The sequence below is a fragment of the Neovison vison genome, chromosome X (assembly GCF_020171115.1).
Source record: "Neovison vison isolate M4711 chromosome X, ASM_NN_V1, whole genome shotgun sequence".
Lineage (NCBI taxonomy): Eukaryota > Metazoa > Chordata > Mammalia > Carnivora > Mustelidae > Neogale > Neogale vison.
In genome coordinates, this window is record NC_058105.1 from 127,581,852 (window position 1) to 127,598,852 (window position 17,001).

Genomic DNA, 17,001 nt, shown 5'->3' on the forward strand with positions numbered 1-17,001 from the left:
AGACCCAGAGGTTTCAGCCCTACCATCAAGGTAAGCTGGGAAGATGAGCTAGCACCCCAGTACCGTCCACGTTCCTGAGAAATTCTCAACTTTCCACTTACCTCCGATCACTGCGGGCTTTTCTACCAAATCGGTGCCCAATGAACCCCCAAGGAAAAAGTTGAATATGTGTTTTTGAAATCCCTCTTGAGATGACTCAATTTCTATAAATAACAAAACTACCCAAACAGGAAAGAAAGTTCATGAACTCGTGCAGAGAAAGTCAACAGCCCCCTTTGTCCTATCAATGAACTTTTCTTTTCTTTCTTTCTTTCTTCTTTTTTTTTTTCTCTGTATTTCACTGAAAGTCTCACAAGCCACACTCAAATTTGTTTTGCTGGAAATGGCTGGAAATATCAACGTAATTTGTAACCCGGTGTGAAATAGTCAAGAAGTAGGATGCGTGCGCGCTTCCGAGGTCAAACACGAAATTGGTCCCGATATTGAACGGATGAGAAATGGCTTTGGCTGTTGTGTTTCCAGTCTGTTCAAACGAGTTCATAGATGCGATGCTGGCTGTCTGGAACCCTTAAACCAGAGGTGCTGTTTGCTTTCACATCTCTGCAAGATTCATGAATTCATTAAAATAACCATTTTTAGCAAAATGAGAACAGATTTTTTTCCCTCCACTTAATAGAGTCAAAAGAAGAATTCCCACCCAAGCCCACACATTTTTTGAGCTCAGTTAAACTGATTTCTGTAGACGTAAGGGGTAGAGAACACAAGGGATTCACGAACAGTACACACGAACGAGCAAACAAAAGCCAGCAAAATGGAAATGACGGTGCCGTCGGTCCGTAAGCTGTTGAAAAGAACGTGTTTTAAGAAATGCCATGGGCCATCGGAGTGGCTCAGTAGGTTAAGCATCTGCCTTTGTCTCAGGTCATGATCTCGGGGTCCTGGGATCCACCGCTGTGTCAGGGTCCATGCTCTGTGGGGTCCGTGCTCTGCTTTTCTCCCTGCTCATTCTCTCGCTCTCCAATAAATAAACAAAATCATTTTTTCAAAAAAAATGTCTTATTGTGAGAAAACTAGCATCTGCTTCTTTCTTTCTTTCCTGGATAGAAAACAAACGGTGAGGTATCTCAAGCTCGACGTGTATTTCTTTCTCCCTTATAGGGATTGTGTAGGATTTCTTTGGTGAGCCTTCTCAGGCACCTGGCTACCGCGATCTAGAGGCCAAGTGCATCCCAGTAACCTGGTTTGTAACGTGCTTTTGGATCACAGCCATGCTCCTCTATTCTCAGATTATCTGTGGCTGCTTTCACTTTGCAATGAGACAGTAGTTGCAAGAAGGAGCAACAAAGCCTGAAACATCTACGACCTGGCCTTTTCAAGAAAAGTCTGCCAACCCCTACCCCAAGAACACTTCTGTACATCAGGTCATTTTCATATGCATTGCATGATAAGGAGAATTTAAAGGTATGTATATATATATACATACATGTATATATGTATGTATATATATATGTATACATGTATGTATATATATATACATACCTTTAAATATAATTTGTGTCTACCTGTGATGAATATGCTAGGGCATCCAGATATTTGGCTGTAGGACATGAAATTAGCACTGAATCAGTAGACAGAGTAAAGCAGGCAGCTCTGTGTGGGTGGGCCTCATCTAATCAGTTGAAGGCAAGCATAGCTCAAAGGTGGGTACCCGGGTGACTCCGTCGGTTAAGTGTCTGCCTTCAGCTCAGGTCATGATCTCAGGGTCTTGGGATCAAGCCCTCTGTCTCCTGTTGAGCGGGGAGCCTACGTCTCTCCCTCTGCCCCTTCCCCTTGCTTGTGTTCTCTTTCCTACTCTCTGTCAAATAAAATCTTTTTTTAAAAAAAGAGGGATACATCAAAGAGGAGGAAGAAAAGTTAAATTCTGTCTGTCTCTGAATAATAGTTTGAGCTGGGCATTGGCCTCCTGCCCTTAGACTCACAATTGTGGCTTCAGCTTTCCTGGTTCTCAAGCCTTCACATTCAGACTGAACTTCACTACATCACGGTCTCTCCTGGGCCTCCAGCTTGTAGATGTGATTGATTGTAGGACTCTCAGACTCTGTAATTGTGTCATCCAATTCCTTATAATTGACCAATCTCTCTCCCACTTCCTCCTTCCCTTCTTTTTTCCCTCTATCCCCATCCTGTACATTTCCCATCAGGTTAGTTTCTCTGAAGAACCCTAACACAAACACACACTATCTATTAAGTTTCTTAAAATCTTATGGCCCAATTCTACAAACATTTTTTGAATACCACTTCTCACAAGGTAAGGTAAAGTTGATTTAGGAAGGTGAAGAAAACAGTTCTCACCCTGAAGATCGCCTCATGGGTGAGAGCCAATGACTATTCATTGAAGTAGAGTGTCAGACATGGCTTGAGAGAGATTTTCACAAAGTTTTACTTTATTCTCAAGAGGACTCAAACCCCTTACAGTCCAGAGGGTGCACAAGGTTTCTAAGAAAGACGGTATTTTAAGGAGTCTTCAAAAACACCATGTGTGAGAAGAGGGGGGTGCATCCCAGAGTATAAAGAATGGGAGATAGTCAACACAGTGGGTTTGAAGGAGCACAAACAGATGTTTTTCTGGAGTATATCAAGACCTCTTTCCTTTTTTTAAATTTTTTTTATAAACATATAATGTATATTTGCCCCAGGGGTACAGGTCTGTGAATCGCCAGGTTTACACACTTCACAGCGCTCACCATAGCACATATCCTCCCCAATGTCCATAACCCAGACACCCTCTCCTTCCCCCCTCCCCCCAGCCACCCTCCATTTGTTTTGTGAGATTAAGATTCTCTTAGGGTTTGTCTCCCTCCCAAACCCATCTTGTTTAATTTATTCTTTTCCTACTCCCCAAACCTCCCATGTTGGCTCTCAACTTCCTTATATCAGGGAGATCATAAGATAGTTGTCTTTCTCTGATGGACTTATTTCGCTCAGCATAATACCCTCTAGTTCCATCCATGTCGTCGTAAATGGCAATATTTCATTTCTTTTGCTGGCTGCATAGTATTCCATTGTGTATATGAACCACCTCTTCTTTATTCATTCATCTGTTGATGGACATCTAGGTTCTTTCCTTAGTTTGGCTATTGTGCACATTGCTGCTATAAACATTCAGGTGCAAGTGCCCCTTCAGATCACTACATTTATATCTTTAGAGTAAATACCCAGTAGTGCAATTGCTGGGTCATAGGGTAGCTCTATTTTCAACTTTTTGAGGAACCACCATGCCGTTTTCCAGAGTGGCTGCACCAGCTTGCATTCCCACCAACAGTGTAGGAGGGTTCCCCTTTCTCCGCATCCTCACCAGCATCTGTCATTTCCTGACTTGTTAATTTTAGCCGTTCTGACTGGTGTGAAGTGGTATCTCATTGTGGTTTTGATTTGTGTTTCCCTGATGCTGAGTGATGTGGAGCATGTTTTCATGTGTCTGTTGGCCATCTGGATGTCTTCTTTGCAGAAACGTCTGTTCATGTCCTCTGCCCATTTATAAGACCTCTTTCTAAGGGGGAAGGGGGTTTCCAAGGGGGGCCCTGCTATCCATTCTCTGTGATGGCAAATGCATGAGAATTCTAAGCCTTGTGCTCATGTAGACAAGACTGAGAAATAAAGCAGATGGAACTGAGCTTGAACGTGAGTGGGCTCTGCATCCCAGACCGTAGAGTCTGCATGTAACTCAAAGGAAAACTTTTGGATAACGAAGCAACAAGCTATTTAGATGACTTCACTTTTGCATATATTAGGGGAGTGGGTTGCATGGGAAAGGGGGGGGGAAAGCCTTACTCTTCTGTCAAAGAAATTTGTCAACTTCTGGTGATATTTTGCCAGGATTTGATAGGGTACCATCTGCTTTTTTTTTTTGGTTATCATTGAACATCTACTGAGAAGTATTTGCTCTCAGTTGGGTCTTCTGTTCAAATTCACTAGCAGCCTGCCATTGCACATCCATTGGTCAGATGCTGAATGATTTAGAAAGTGACGTTCCATCCTCAATGCAGGTGGGCATAGTGCAAGTGAAGCAGAGCCCCAGATATCATTTGGGAGGAAATAGCCCCCACCTAAAAGCCAGCAATCCATCCACCTGTGCTCTTTTGTGATAGAGAATGTACCACCACCTGATGACCGTTAACCTTTTTGGTCAATGTTAGAGATGAACTCATGACTCTGTGAGGAAGCCGTAAAAACAAACATGGCGCCTGTGTCCAACCTTACCTGCCTCTGTGGTCTTGAAAAACTGTCTCCATACTCTGGGTCTCTGGGTCTCCATACTCTGGGTCTCTGTTCATCCATGTGATGACTGTTAACCATTTTGGTCAATGTTAGAGACGAACTCATGACTCTATGAGGAAGCTGTAACAACAAACATGGTGCCTGCGTCCAACCTTACCTGCCTCTGTGGTCTTGAAAAACTGTCTCCATACTCTGGGTTTCTGGTTCCTTACCACGTGATGACTGTTAACCTTTTTGGTCAATGTTAGAGGCGAACTCATGACTCTATGAGGAAGCTCTAACAACAAACATGGTGCTTACGTCCAACCTTACCTGCCTCTGTGGTCTTGAAAAACTGTCTCCGTACTCTGGGTTTCTGGTTCCTTACCTTCAAACAAGGGGTTAGCAAACTTTTCCTGTAAAGTACAGTCAGTAAATGCGTTCAGCTTTTTGGGCTGTGTGGTCTCTATCACCTAGACTCCGTTGTGCCATAGTAGAGCAAAACCCACCACAATACATAATGACAGTACATGAATGAGTACAGATGGATTTGCCTAGCATGTCATAGTGTACCCATCTTTGGACTCACTCTCCCAGGTCATCTTAATACCCTGTGATGGGAAGCAGGGGTAGAAATTCAGAATTTGCTTGAGCTTTTTCATTTCCCTTCATAGGAGACAGCTCCATTTTGCCAAGATCAAGACCCAGAAAGGGGGAAACTCACCATCAAAATAGAACCCATACCATGGGAAAGAATGTATCTCCATCCCTCAGTCACATGTCCTTTACGTTTGTCATGCCCAAGGCAGAATGTAGGGCTTTGGAAACCATCTGTGGAACACAAGGTGCCTCTAATTTATCTTCCTTTTCGATCGCTTGGGTTCCGCAGGTGAAAGGGACCCCAGCGAATGCTGGAAAACTGCTTCCTCATCTTGGTACTCTCTGGCCATCACAATCGCTATTTATTTAACTCTGGCCAGGAGCCCAGCTGCCAGGCTCACCCGGAATCATGCCCAACAGACTCAATGTGTTTGTGATGGTTCTATAAAGCAGCTCTCCAAGGCGCCAGAAGATGCGGCCATGATCACAAACCTTTGCAGTTTTCTCAAATACGGTAAGACTCAGACAATGAAAGAGACAAACACACAACAACAGGTGATCACGAGAAAGCCTCCCTGACAACATCAGCAAGAAGCGAACGAGCGAGGAGAAAAATCATCCTGGTTTCTGTTTTTGAGTCGTGGAATTGAAATGGAGACTCCTGACAGCCTGCCTTGTTTCCATCGGTGTTTCGGGGATAAAGAGTCACGGGTTCCCTCGTGCCTGCCCCTGTGGATTAATGAAGGGCAAGACAGGCGTTGCAGACTTGCCATGCGGAATGACCTTACCTGATAAGATTGTTCAGCCTTCCCTGCTGAAGGTGAGCAGGGCATTCAGGACGCAGCCGACTGCTTTCCCCACACCTTAATGAGAAAAATTGACCTGCTTATTTACCAGCTGTCTCCTTTGTTTCTAATCCAAATAATTTCTGCAGAATCTTTGCCTTTTTACATGTACAAATCAAGCTAGAACTCCTCAAGGATGGCTTCTCTTTGACAAACTACAGGGCATCAGGTTGGAGGAGTAACCCAGACTTTCTGGGACACTCACGAAATAGGAGCATGCATTTATACCCTGTTCAAGACCCATTCTTAGGAGTATGGGGATGAGAATATGACAGCTCAAGCTCTGTGATAGTCTAAGTAGATCCTTTTCTCTAGTAGAAAAATGTGGGACTGTACTTCAGTATTTGATGTTTCATGAAGTGTAGCTATCCTGATTTCAAGAGGGTGCCCACTTCTCTGGGATGAAAACAAACAATACAGAAAAAAAACCCCACCCAACCCACTAAAAGTCATTGCTTACCTGTGATGAGTTAGCTTTCTACTGGTAGAATTTGTACCGGTAGATACAATGATGTTCTGCCATCGTCAACGTCCTGTTCAGAATTATTCCATTAAGTCAACGTGAGTGCATATTGGTTAAAAGGGAATGATCTCTACTGGGGATGGAAAAAAAAAAAAAAAGCAAAAACCAGAATCTCAAATTAATTCCAGAAATCTAGATGCTTTTGATGAATTTTCTGTCAATGATTAGATCTTGCAATTTTTACCTCAAAGAGAATTCTAAAGGTAATAATAGCCAACATCCATGTACCCAGCACCATTCAAAGGAAATAACCTGTAATTATGTACTCAATCCTTTCTATAAACCTGAGGCAGAAATCAACATTATCACCATTTTAACAAATCTACTCAAGTAGACACAACAAGCAAGTGCTAAAGCCGTTAGAACCAGGGAGTGTGGTTTTGGGTACATGTTCTTAAATCCTACATCATATTGCTGGAAACAGTTTCTCCACATTGGTGCCATTGACATTTGCAGCAGATTTTTTTGTTGGGGATGCCCTATGCATTACAGGATGAGGATCAGTGTCCTTGGCCTCTACACACGAGATCCCAATAGCATCCCCGACCACCACCATGCATTTCTCCAGTTGTGACAACCAAGACTGTCTTCAGACATTGCCAGGTGTGTCTAGGACAGGGAAGGGGAAATGGGAATGCAGAATCACTACTGTTTGAGAATCATGGATTTAATATATGGTTCTTCAACCCCAAAGGGTTACAAAGTCAGATGTGTCCCTGAGCCAGGCAGGTGGAGTAAAGAGGTGAGTAGGTTCACTGTAAAAATAGAGGTTCAGCCTCCATGGATGATGGTACTATCCATCGAACTACCATTTAGTTTAGGACAATGTAGAGAACACACAAAGCAATTTGGAAGGGTTCCCTTTGGCCCATGATTGCCATTTGGCCCATGGGTGATTCTGTGAACTATAGCAGGATGTCTCCACCGTGACCCTTTGAAATTTGGGGCTGGGTGAGTCTTTGTTGTGGAGGGATGGTGCAGGGCTTGACTATTCTTTGCATTGTGAGGTATTTAGCAGTACCCTTGACCTCTGTCTGACGAATTCTAGCACCATGTCTTCCTATTAGTGACAACCCAAGAGGGGTCCAAACGCTGCCAGGCATCCCGAGGGAGGGCAAAATTGCCCCAGGTGGAGAACTTCCAGTGATGAAGCCCATGAATTTGCCAACACTTAGTTATTCTTGACTTGTACAAATGACAATTTCAAGTGATCAAATCTAACAGTCTCTCAGAGGTCTCTCAGACGCAGCTTGGCTGATGGGTGAGTTTTTCAGATGGAGGATAGGGGGCGGGATGTGGTGTAAAGTGGGAAGTGCAGTCCAGTGAGGCCCATTCACACCTGACAACTCTTAGGTTGAAGAGTCTCCAAGGTACCAATGGAGAGAGGCTCGACGCAAAGTTGCTTAGAAACTTAAGCCCAAAGAGTGCACATCACCTTTGTCATTGCTCAAGAAGTCCACTCCAGGGACTCCTGGGTAGCTCAGTTGGTTAGGCAACTGCCTTCAGCTTAGGTCATGATCCTCGAGTCCTGGGCTCAAGTCCCCCATTGGGCTCCCTGCTCGGTGGGGAGTCTCCTTTTCCCCCCTGACCTCTCCCTTCTCATGCTTTCTCTCTCATTCTCTCTCTCTTTCAAATAAGTAAATAAATAAAATCTTTAAAAATAAAAGTGCACGACATAATTAAAGAGAGCTTCCAAGATATTTGGGTGATTTCTAATGTACTCCAGAGCTGTGCCATGGAAGATTGTTCTGAGCCCATTTGTGCTTCGTGGCTTTACATGAAACGACTAATAACCCTATACTCCAAGGTGGGAAATGGGCAGCTGCTATTAAGGGAGAAGTGAAAAGAAGGGCCATCTGTACCCCAATGTTTATAGCAGCAATGGCCACAGTCGCCAAACTATGGAAAGAACCAAGATGCCCTTCAACGGATGAATGGATAAGGAAGATGTGGTCCAAATACACTATGGAGTATTATGCCTCCATCAGAAAGGACAAATACCCAACTTTTGTAGCAACATGGACGGGACTGGAAGAGATTATGCTGAGTGAAATCAGTCAAGCAGAGAGAGTCAATTATCATATGGTTTCACTCATTTGTGGAGCATAACCAATAGCATGGAGGACATGGGGAGTTAGAGAAAAGGGGGTTGGGGTAAATTGGAAGGGGAGGTGAACCATGAGAGACTATGGACTCTGAAAAACAGTCTGAGGGGTTTGAAGTGGCGGGGGGGTGGGAGGTTGGGGTACCAGGTGGTGGGTATTATAGAGGGCACGGCTTGCATGGAGCACTGGGTGTGGTGAAAAAATAATGAATACTGTTTTTCTGAAAATAAATAAATTGGGGGAAAAAAAAGGGAGAAGTGGCTTCATCCCATCTTCATTAGGAGCAAGGTGAGCCCATTAAAATGGGCTGTTACTTCCGCCTGCCTGTGTATTCCACATTCACCACCAACTCATGAGAAAAGTAAAACAGAAAGTTGCTCCCCTCCTGTGATGTCTTCATTCAGGACAATGCAGGGCCTCATCAATGAACTAGTTCCATAATAAAGTAAGAATTTAGACATGTGGCAGGACCAATACCAATCAGCCCTTTCTCTGGCAGGTGCATGGTAAGGTGTCGTGGTATTTGGTTTTGAGTTTGTTATCAATGGACCCAGCACACATCATTGCTGACCAGATCCAGGTAGTTCACTAAATACCTATTCCACAACCTTCCAGTGCTGGGCGATTGGAGTATATTTTTTCTAGTTTCAAATATAACATTTATATGGAAAAGACAAAGTTAAGTGAAGAAAAATCTCACAAATTCTTGATGAAATGTTTATATATTCTGACTGTTTTTTAAATGGCGTATCCCGTTTTTTATTTTTAAGATATATTTATATTTATTTGAGAGAGAAGAAGTGTGTGGGGTGCATTGGAGGTGGGACATGGGGTAGGGGGAGACAGAGATTCTCAAGCAGAGTCTCCACTGAGTACAGAGGCACACACAGGACTCAATCTCACAACCCCGAGATCATGACTTGGGCCAAAATCAAGAGTGGGACACCCAACTGATTGAGCCACCTAGGTGCCCCAAGGCATATATTATTTTAACGAACATATCATGCATGTGCCTCCATCCAGTTAAAGGCTCTTCTTTGTTGCTATTTTTGAAAACAGATTTATTCCCTTTTATTCTAATTAAACATGTTATTTTTAGATAATTATAGACCAGGAGTTTTGAGAAATAATAGAGATGTCACATGTACCATGTATCCAGAGTCCTACAATAGTAATATTTTGCAAAAGTGTAGTACATCACAACCAGGATATGGACATTGATACAGTCAAGATATATTGTATTTCTATCACTGCCAAGACGTCTCATGTTAGCCACATTCATTCCTCACCTGCCCCCTCCGTTTCCTTAACCTCTGGCAACCACTAATGTATTCTCCCATTTCTTCATTACTATGATTTCCAGAAAATTATCTAGGTAGAATCATAAACTTTGGGATTGGCGTCTTTCATTCAGAATAATTCTCTGGAGATGCATAAGGTTGTTGCTTGGATTCCTAGTTTGTTTTGTTTGTATTTCTGACTAGAGATCCAGGGTATAAACATTCCACAGTTTCTTAGCCATTCAACCACTAAAGGAAATCTCGGTTGTTTCTAATGTTTGCCTTTTTAAAATTAAAAAAAAAATTTTTTTTTAAGTAATAGCTATACCCAGTGTAAACCTCAAACTCACAACTCTGAGATCAAGGGTCACATGCTGTACTCTGAGCACACCAGGTACCCTTCCAGTTTTTAACAATTACAAATAAAGCTGCTATAAATATTTACATACAGCTGTTTATACATCTTTACATTTCTCTGGGATAAATGTCCAGAACTGCCATTTCTGGTTGTACATTAGTTGTATGCTCAGTGACTTGAGAAGCTGACCGACGGTTTCCCAGAGTAGTTGTACTGTTTTCAATCCCCCATGAGCAATATAGGAGTGATTCAATTTCTCTGCATCTTTGCCAGCATTTGACATTGTTGGTATTTTTTATTTTAGCCATTTGACAGCTGTGTAGTGATATTTCCTTGTGGCTTTTGTTTTGTTCTTGTTTTTTTTTTAATCAAACTAATATCCTTTTGCTTATTTATTTTTTTAAAGTAAGCTCTATGCCCAATGTGCAGTTTGAACTCGTGACCATGTGATTAAGGTTGCATGATATATCATCTGGGCCAGTGAGGCCCCCCTCATTATGGTTTTAATTTGCACTTCTGGAATAGGTAATAAAGTTGAGCATTTTTTTCATGTTCTTATTTGCCATAGGTATCCCTTTTTCAGTGAAATGTCCTTGTATATCTCCTGAACTTAGTTTCACTGGATTGTGTGCTTTTCACTGTTGTGTTTGGGGATCTTTATATCTTCTAGATACAAGGGTTTTGTCAGATGTAAAGTTTACAAATATTTTCTCCCACTCTATAGCTTGTCTTTTTACCCTTTAACAAGATCTTTCACAAAACCAAAGTTTTATAGTTTGGCCAAGACTCATTTATCAATGATTTCTTTTATGGCTCTTGCTTTTGGTGTCACACCTAAGAATAGTTTTATTTCTTCCTTTCTGATCTATCTGCCTTTTACTTTCTTATTGCACTAACTAGAGCTTCCAGGAGTAATTTGGGTAAGATGATGAGAGTGTGCATTTTTGCCTTTTTCTCTATTTTAGGGAAAAACATTCAGGTTTGCACCATTAAGTATCCTGTTAGCAAGTATATAGCTGTCCTTTATGCAGTTGAGAAAGTTTCCCTCTATTTGTACTTTTCTGAGATATTTATCATGGATGGATGCCAGTCTGTCTTAAATTGATGTATTTAGATCATTTACATCTAATATAATTTTTGATATGTTATTGCTTAATTATGCCACTTTTTTCTTATCTGTTTCTTATTTCTCTGTTTTCTGTTTCCTGCCTTCCTGTGGGATACTTGGGCTTTATTTTAGAAACTCATTTTGATTTTAGTATGTCTCTCTGTATAATTTTTTGCTGGTTTCTCTAGATATTATATATTCATAACTATAACAGTGTACTGATGTCACCATTTTATCAGTTTTAGTGAAGTATACAAACTTTGTCTCCCTTGCCCTCCCTTTTATAATTATCTCAAGTATTTTTTCAGCAGATGCTAAGAATGACATCAGACAATATTCTGGTTTTTGCTTTTATCCTCAAATATAATAAAAAAACTCAAGGGGGGAAAAAACCACACACTTACGCACATTTTTGCATATTGTATTATTTCCTTCCTGATATCCTAAGATTTCTTCTTTTACAATTTCCCGTTTATTTAGAGAATTTCTTTTAGCAGTTTTTTGTTGTAGGCCTGCTATTGACAAATTATTTTAGATTTCCTTCATCTGAGAATGTCTCAATTACCCTTTTATTCCTGAAGGATATTTTCACTGAATATAGAATTCTGCATTGATAGGTTTTTGGTGTTGTTGTTGTTTTTCCTTTAATCATCTGAAAAATATTATGCCACTTTCAAGTTGAGACCTCTATGGTTTCTGGTGAGAGATTTGCTGTCATTTGATTTTTTTTTCACCCCATGGATAAGTGGCTTTTTGTTTTTTGGGGGGTGTTTTTAAATTTTTTAGTGTGTGTGTGTATGTGTGTGTGTGTGTGTGTGTGTGTGAGTGTGTGTGTATGGCTGCTTTCGGGGTTTTTCTTCCGTCATGCTTAGCTTACTTTCAGAAGTTTAACTAAGATATCTTGGTATGGGGGCGCCTGGGTGGCTCAGTGGGTTAAAGCCTCTGCCTTTGGCTCAGGTCATGATCCCAGGGTCCTGGGATCGAGCCCCGCATCGGGCTCTCTGCTCAGCAGGGAGCCTGCTTCCTCCTCTCTCTCTGCCTGCCTCTCTGCCTACTTGTGAGCTCTCTCTCTGTCAAATAAATAATAAAATCTTAAAAAAAAAAAAAGATATCTTGGTATGGATTTAATGGAGTTGCATCCCCTTTCGTGTTCATTCAGCTTCTTGAATCAGTAGGTTTATGTCTCTTTTCAAACCGGAGAAATTTTCAGCCCTTATTTCTTTTTGGATTTTTTTAGCCCCTTGTACCTTATCCTGTGGAGACTTTGCCATTTGTGATCTCTCACATAGTATGGACAAAGGAAGAGTCTGGTATCTCTTGTTGGCTGCATCTGTGTGAATCTTATACGGTCCTCATACATAAAATATTTTGCTATGTCTCCTTAGTCTTGTCTTGCTAATTTTTGAAGGCCTTAATGAATAAGATTGCTCATTAATTTCAGATGAATTTCAGAAAAAAAAATTACTTGTTCCTGAAAATAGCCATTGAAGGTTTTTACTGTCATTATATAAATCTACAACATATTTGGAATTTTTTTCCAAATGGATATAATTAAAAGGTTCATACTTTGAATCCTGAAACATGATTTTTTTTTGTTTATACAGGCCTTATTTTATATTGTTTAGTGAAGTTTTAAAAATTATTCTAGATAGGTTTTATATGTTTCCTTTTAAGGTTAGGTCTAGATTTTTGTTTGTTTGTTTTAATTTCTACTGGGATAGACCCTTTTTAGATAATATTTTAAAACTAGTTGTTTCTTGTACGTAGGAAAAATGTTGTTATTATATTTATTTTTTATTCATCCATTTTATTAATATTTCTAAGGAATGTTTTTGTTTTTCAGTAGAGTTCAATATTTTTTGGGATATTCTGTATACTTCCTACTACAGATTCCCAAAATTTAGCTACAAAAAAGGTTAACACATATACTGAAAGATGCCTAGTAAACATCATTACCCATTGTCAATAATTTTAGCAAATGCCACATTTTACTTTCCCACCTGTTGATTCAAAGTTCACCTTATCATATTAAAGGCTTAGAGAAATCTTCCATTAAACAGCCTTGCTTAACCTCCCTTAATCCAATGTTCTCCACTTATGAGTCATACATATCAAAAACTCATAAGAAATGCATAGAAGTCTTGCATGAATTGTATTTAGGAGACAAAACATTTATCTTCTTAAAGTATAAAGAGATCTTACAAAGTAATTTAAAGGTGAACCCCCAGTAACACAAGGGGAAACTAACAGAAATAACGCAAATGACCACCACACCGTTTTTACCCGTCAAATTAACGAACCAAACCATGGTGGTATCTAGTTCCCTTTGTTTCTGACATTCCATTAGATGGAGTGCAAAGCGTTGACTTGCACTGAAATTTAAATTCTTTATAATTGCTTATAATTCTGGTTGCCCAGCCTAGGATGAGGAACCATCTGCCTTGCATTCTGCTCTATGAGCAGTTTGCCTCGTCAATCTGTCAGCCCCGTTGCCTTAGCGGGGATCTCTCTGTTGTTACAATTCTATTTTCTGATGCCTGCCTGGATTGATTGCTTTCCAGAGGTCAAACGAACATATGGGTTATTTTATGGGTTAAAATGCCCACTGGGTGTTAAGATGGAAGTTTTGTAGCCCTCTGGGTGCACGGAACAGGTAGATGTAGATCATTTTCTAGCTATCAATATCATGAAAAAGGGTTGTAAGAATTATAGAGAGATAAAGACAGCTAATAATTTCCTATTTGTGGTTGGAAATGATAGAGCTTTCTGGAGGAAACATCATGGTGTCAATTCAGAGCCCCTATTTTTTTCTAAGCACCATTGGCCATGAACAGGATATACCCTTTCTGCCTTTCTGGAGGACAGTACATGAAGAGGTATAAAAATAGCCATGACCCTTGGCTCATAATTAATTACCCAGAAAAATATTCAGAGACGTCAACCATAATTTAGGTTAAGAAAATTCATAACCAAATTACCTAAAATAGCAAGGAGAATCTCCATGATGGTCAGTAGTAGAGAAATGATTATAAAATGTATAAACATGATAAAATATATAAATTGTGATATAGGCAGAGGTTATATAATTTTGTAGATCAGGGATCAGCAAACTCTTTCATAAGAAACCAAATAATGAACATTTTATACTTTGAGGACCATATAGTCTCCATTACAATTACTTAACTGCCCTTGTGGGGTATAAAAGACCATAGTCAATACATAAGTGAATGTCATGGCTCTGTTCCAATAAGACTTTATTTATGGACACTGAAAGGTTAATTTCACGTGTCATGAACAGTTATTCTGACTTTCCAAGACATTCTATTTCAGTATGAAAACTACTTTTAACATGTGGGCTATGTGTAAACAGGTGGTGGTCAATATTTGGCCTGTGAGTTCTACTTTATTGACTCCCAATATAACTAATAAAATCATGTTTTCAAATACTATTTTACATGGGAAAATGCTCACAACATAATACTGAATTTTTAAAAAAGGAGAATCTAAAACCGTTATTGTGTATGCCCCCATTTTGTAAAAATAAGGAATATAAAAAGGACTTGAAAGAAATACCCAAAAGCATTAAAACGTTTTTCTCTGTAGGGTGGCCTTTGAATGATTTTTATTCCCTTTGTGTACTTTTCTTTGTTTGCTGAGTGTTTTGTAATGAGTGAGCATTATTTTTATAATAAGAAACATTACTTTGGAAAATGGTATTCTAAAAAAATTATTCTCAGGCTGGCTCTTTCTTCTGCTGTTTTAAGGATGCATTTTACGTATTTTGAAATTTATTTCCTTTTGCTGTCATTTGTTTCCTTCTTTCAAGGATGTTTGTCTTCTATTTTGAGAACATCCCTCATTCTTTCCATTTCCCTATCTCCCTCCCCATGATCTTTCTCATGTATGACATTTTTCAAAGTTCTATTTTGAGCCAAAAGGGAGAAAATATTAAACATATTCATTATATTGGAAATGAAGGTGGAACAGTATACAGTGCTTTCAAGCCCCACTGGTTTAATTTTAATGTTTTCTGAATCAAGAGATTTCTCAATGGTGTGACCATGACATTTTCAGTGGAAAATTTAATTGTACGAAAAATGGTTAAAAAGAGAACTTTTTATAATGGACATTGAGTCATACTTAGACCACTGGACCAAGCTTTCCTTATCCTAGGGGCAGGAAGAATGGCTTTATGCAGTTTTATGGTCTTTATGCCCGTTTCTCATTTTGCTCGTAAGGAACACACCAGGACTACTCATCCATCCTGAGAAGATGGGTATTAAAAAGACCCCATATTTTTAATGTGATCATCACTGACCTTCTGCAGAAGTTCTGTTATCACCTCTGCCACGAAAAGGAAGCAACATGGGCACCAGGCTACATGGCTTTCTTTATTCCAGACCCATCGGCGTCTCAATCCCACTCCTCTAGGGGAAGTCCCATGAGAGTGTTTTTCACAGTCAGTCTGAGGATAGACTCATGGGTCAGACAGGTGTAACTGTCTTGAGGATCTTAAAGTGGTCCGTGGAATAACATAGCTCGTTAGTCCCCTCACAGATCTTTATGAGTACCTGTCTGGCAACACATTCTCTTCTAAGGATTAGAAATTCAGAAGTAGAGAAGGTAGACAATACACCTACCTGCCCTAGGCAAGCATGCTCTCCAGAGTGGCCTGGAATGAACTATAATCAATGAGGGAAGCCTGGGCTCAAAGCCAGAGAAACAGGAGTCAGATTGGCATTGAGAGTTTGGGAACTCACATGAGTAGAAGAAATGGGCCACGGGTCCATGACTATGCTAGAAAAAGCGTTGAGAGGATTGCAAATGAGGAAGGATGTTGGGAGTCCATTCTTGGTGGGAACTAGATAATGACCAGACACTTGGTATGGTGCTTGTTGGGAAAGCCATGCATGTAGGTCCCCTACAGAATGGCCTAGTCCTGGGTCTTTTATGCCATTGTAGAGGGGAAGGTAGGAAGGAGGAAACAATAGGGCTCTGAAGGGATAATGTTCATTCCACAGAGTTTATACTACGTCACCTCGTACTGTGTGCTAGGCCTTCCTTAGCACTTTGTATGGACAAACAACCATATGGGCTTAGTACTGGCTTTACCCCTTCTGTATTAGTCAGGGTTGGCCAGAGAAGTAGAACAAATAGGAGAGATGGAGGTGTGGGTGCATGGAGGAGTGGATGGGTGGATGGACAGATGAATGGATAGACAGATTTATTATAGGAATTGGCCCACATAGTGATGGAGGCAGGGAAGTCCCATGATCTGTTGTCCACAAGCTAGAGAACCAGGCGCTATGGTCTCAATGTAGGAAATTCATATACTGAAATCCTAACCACCAATGTGATAGATTAGGAGGTGTGATCTTTGGGAGGTGATTAGGTCCTGAGGACAGAGCCCTCATGCATGGGATTTGTGTCCTTATCAAGGAAAACTTACAGAGCCCCCTCACCCCTCTGCCACATGAGAATACAGCAAGAAGGCTCAAACCATGCACTACAGAGAGGGCTCTCAGCAGAACTCCATCATGCTTGGACTTGGAACTCCCACAAATGAGAAATAAAAATTTTGTTACTTGTACCCAGTTTGCACTATTTTGTTAGAGCAGCCTGAAGGCCTAAGACCCTAGGCAGTGTACTTCAGTCTGAGTCCTAAGGCCTGAGAACTCCGAGCACTGGTATCCAAGGGCAGGAGCACATGGGTGTCTCAGCGCAACAGAGGGAATGAATTTGGTCTTCTTTGCCTTTGTGTCCTACCCAGGGCCTCAGTGCATTGGGTGGTGACCAGTCCCATTGGTGTGGGGCACATGTTTCCTTCAGTCTGTGGATTCGAATCCTAATCTCTTCCAGAAACACCCTTGCAGAGATACCCAGAAGTAGTGTCACCAATTCTCTGAGCATCCCTTAGTTCAGTCA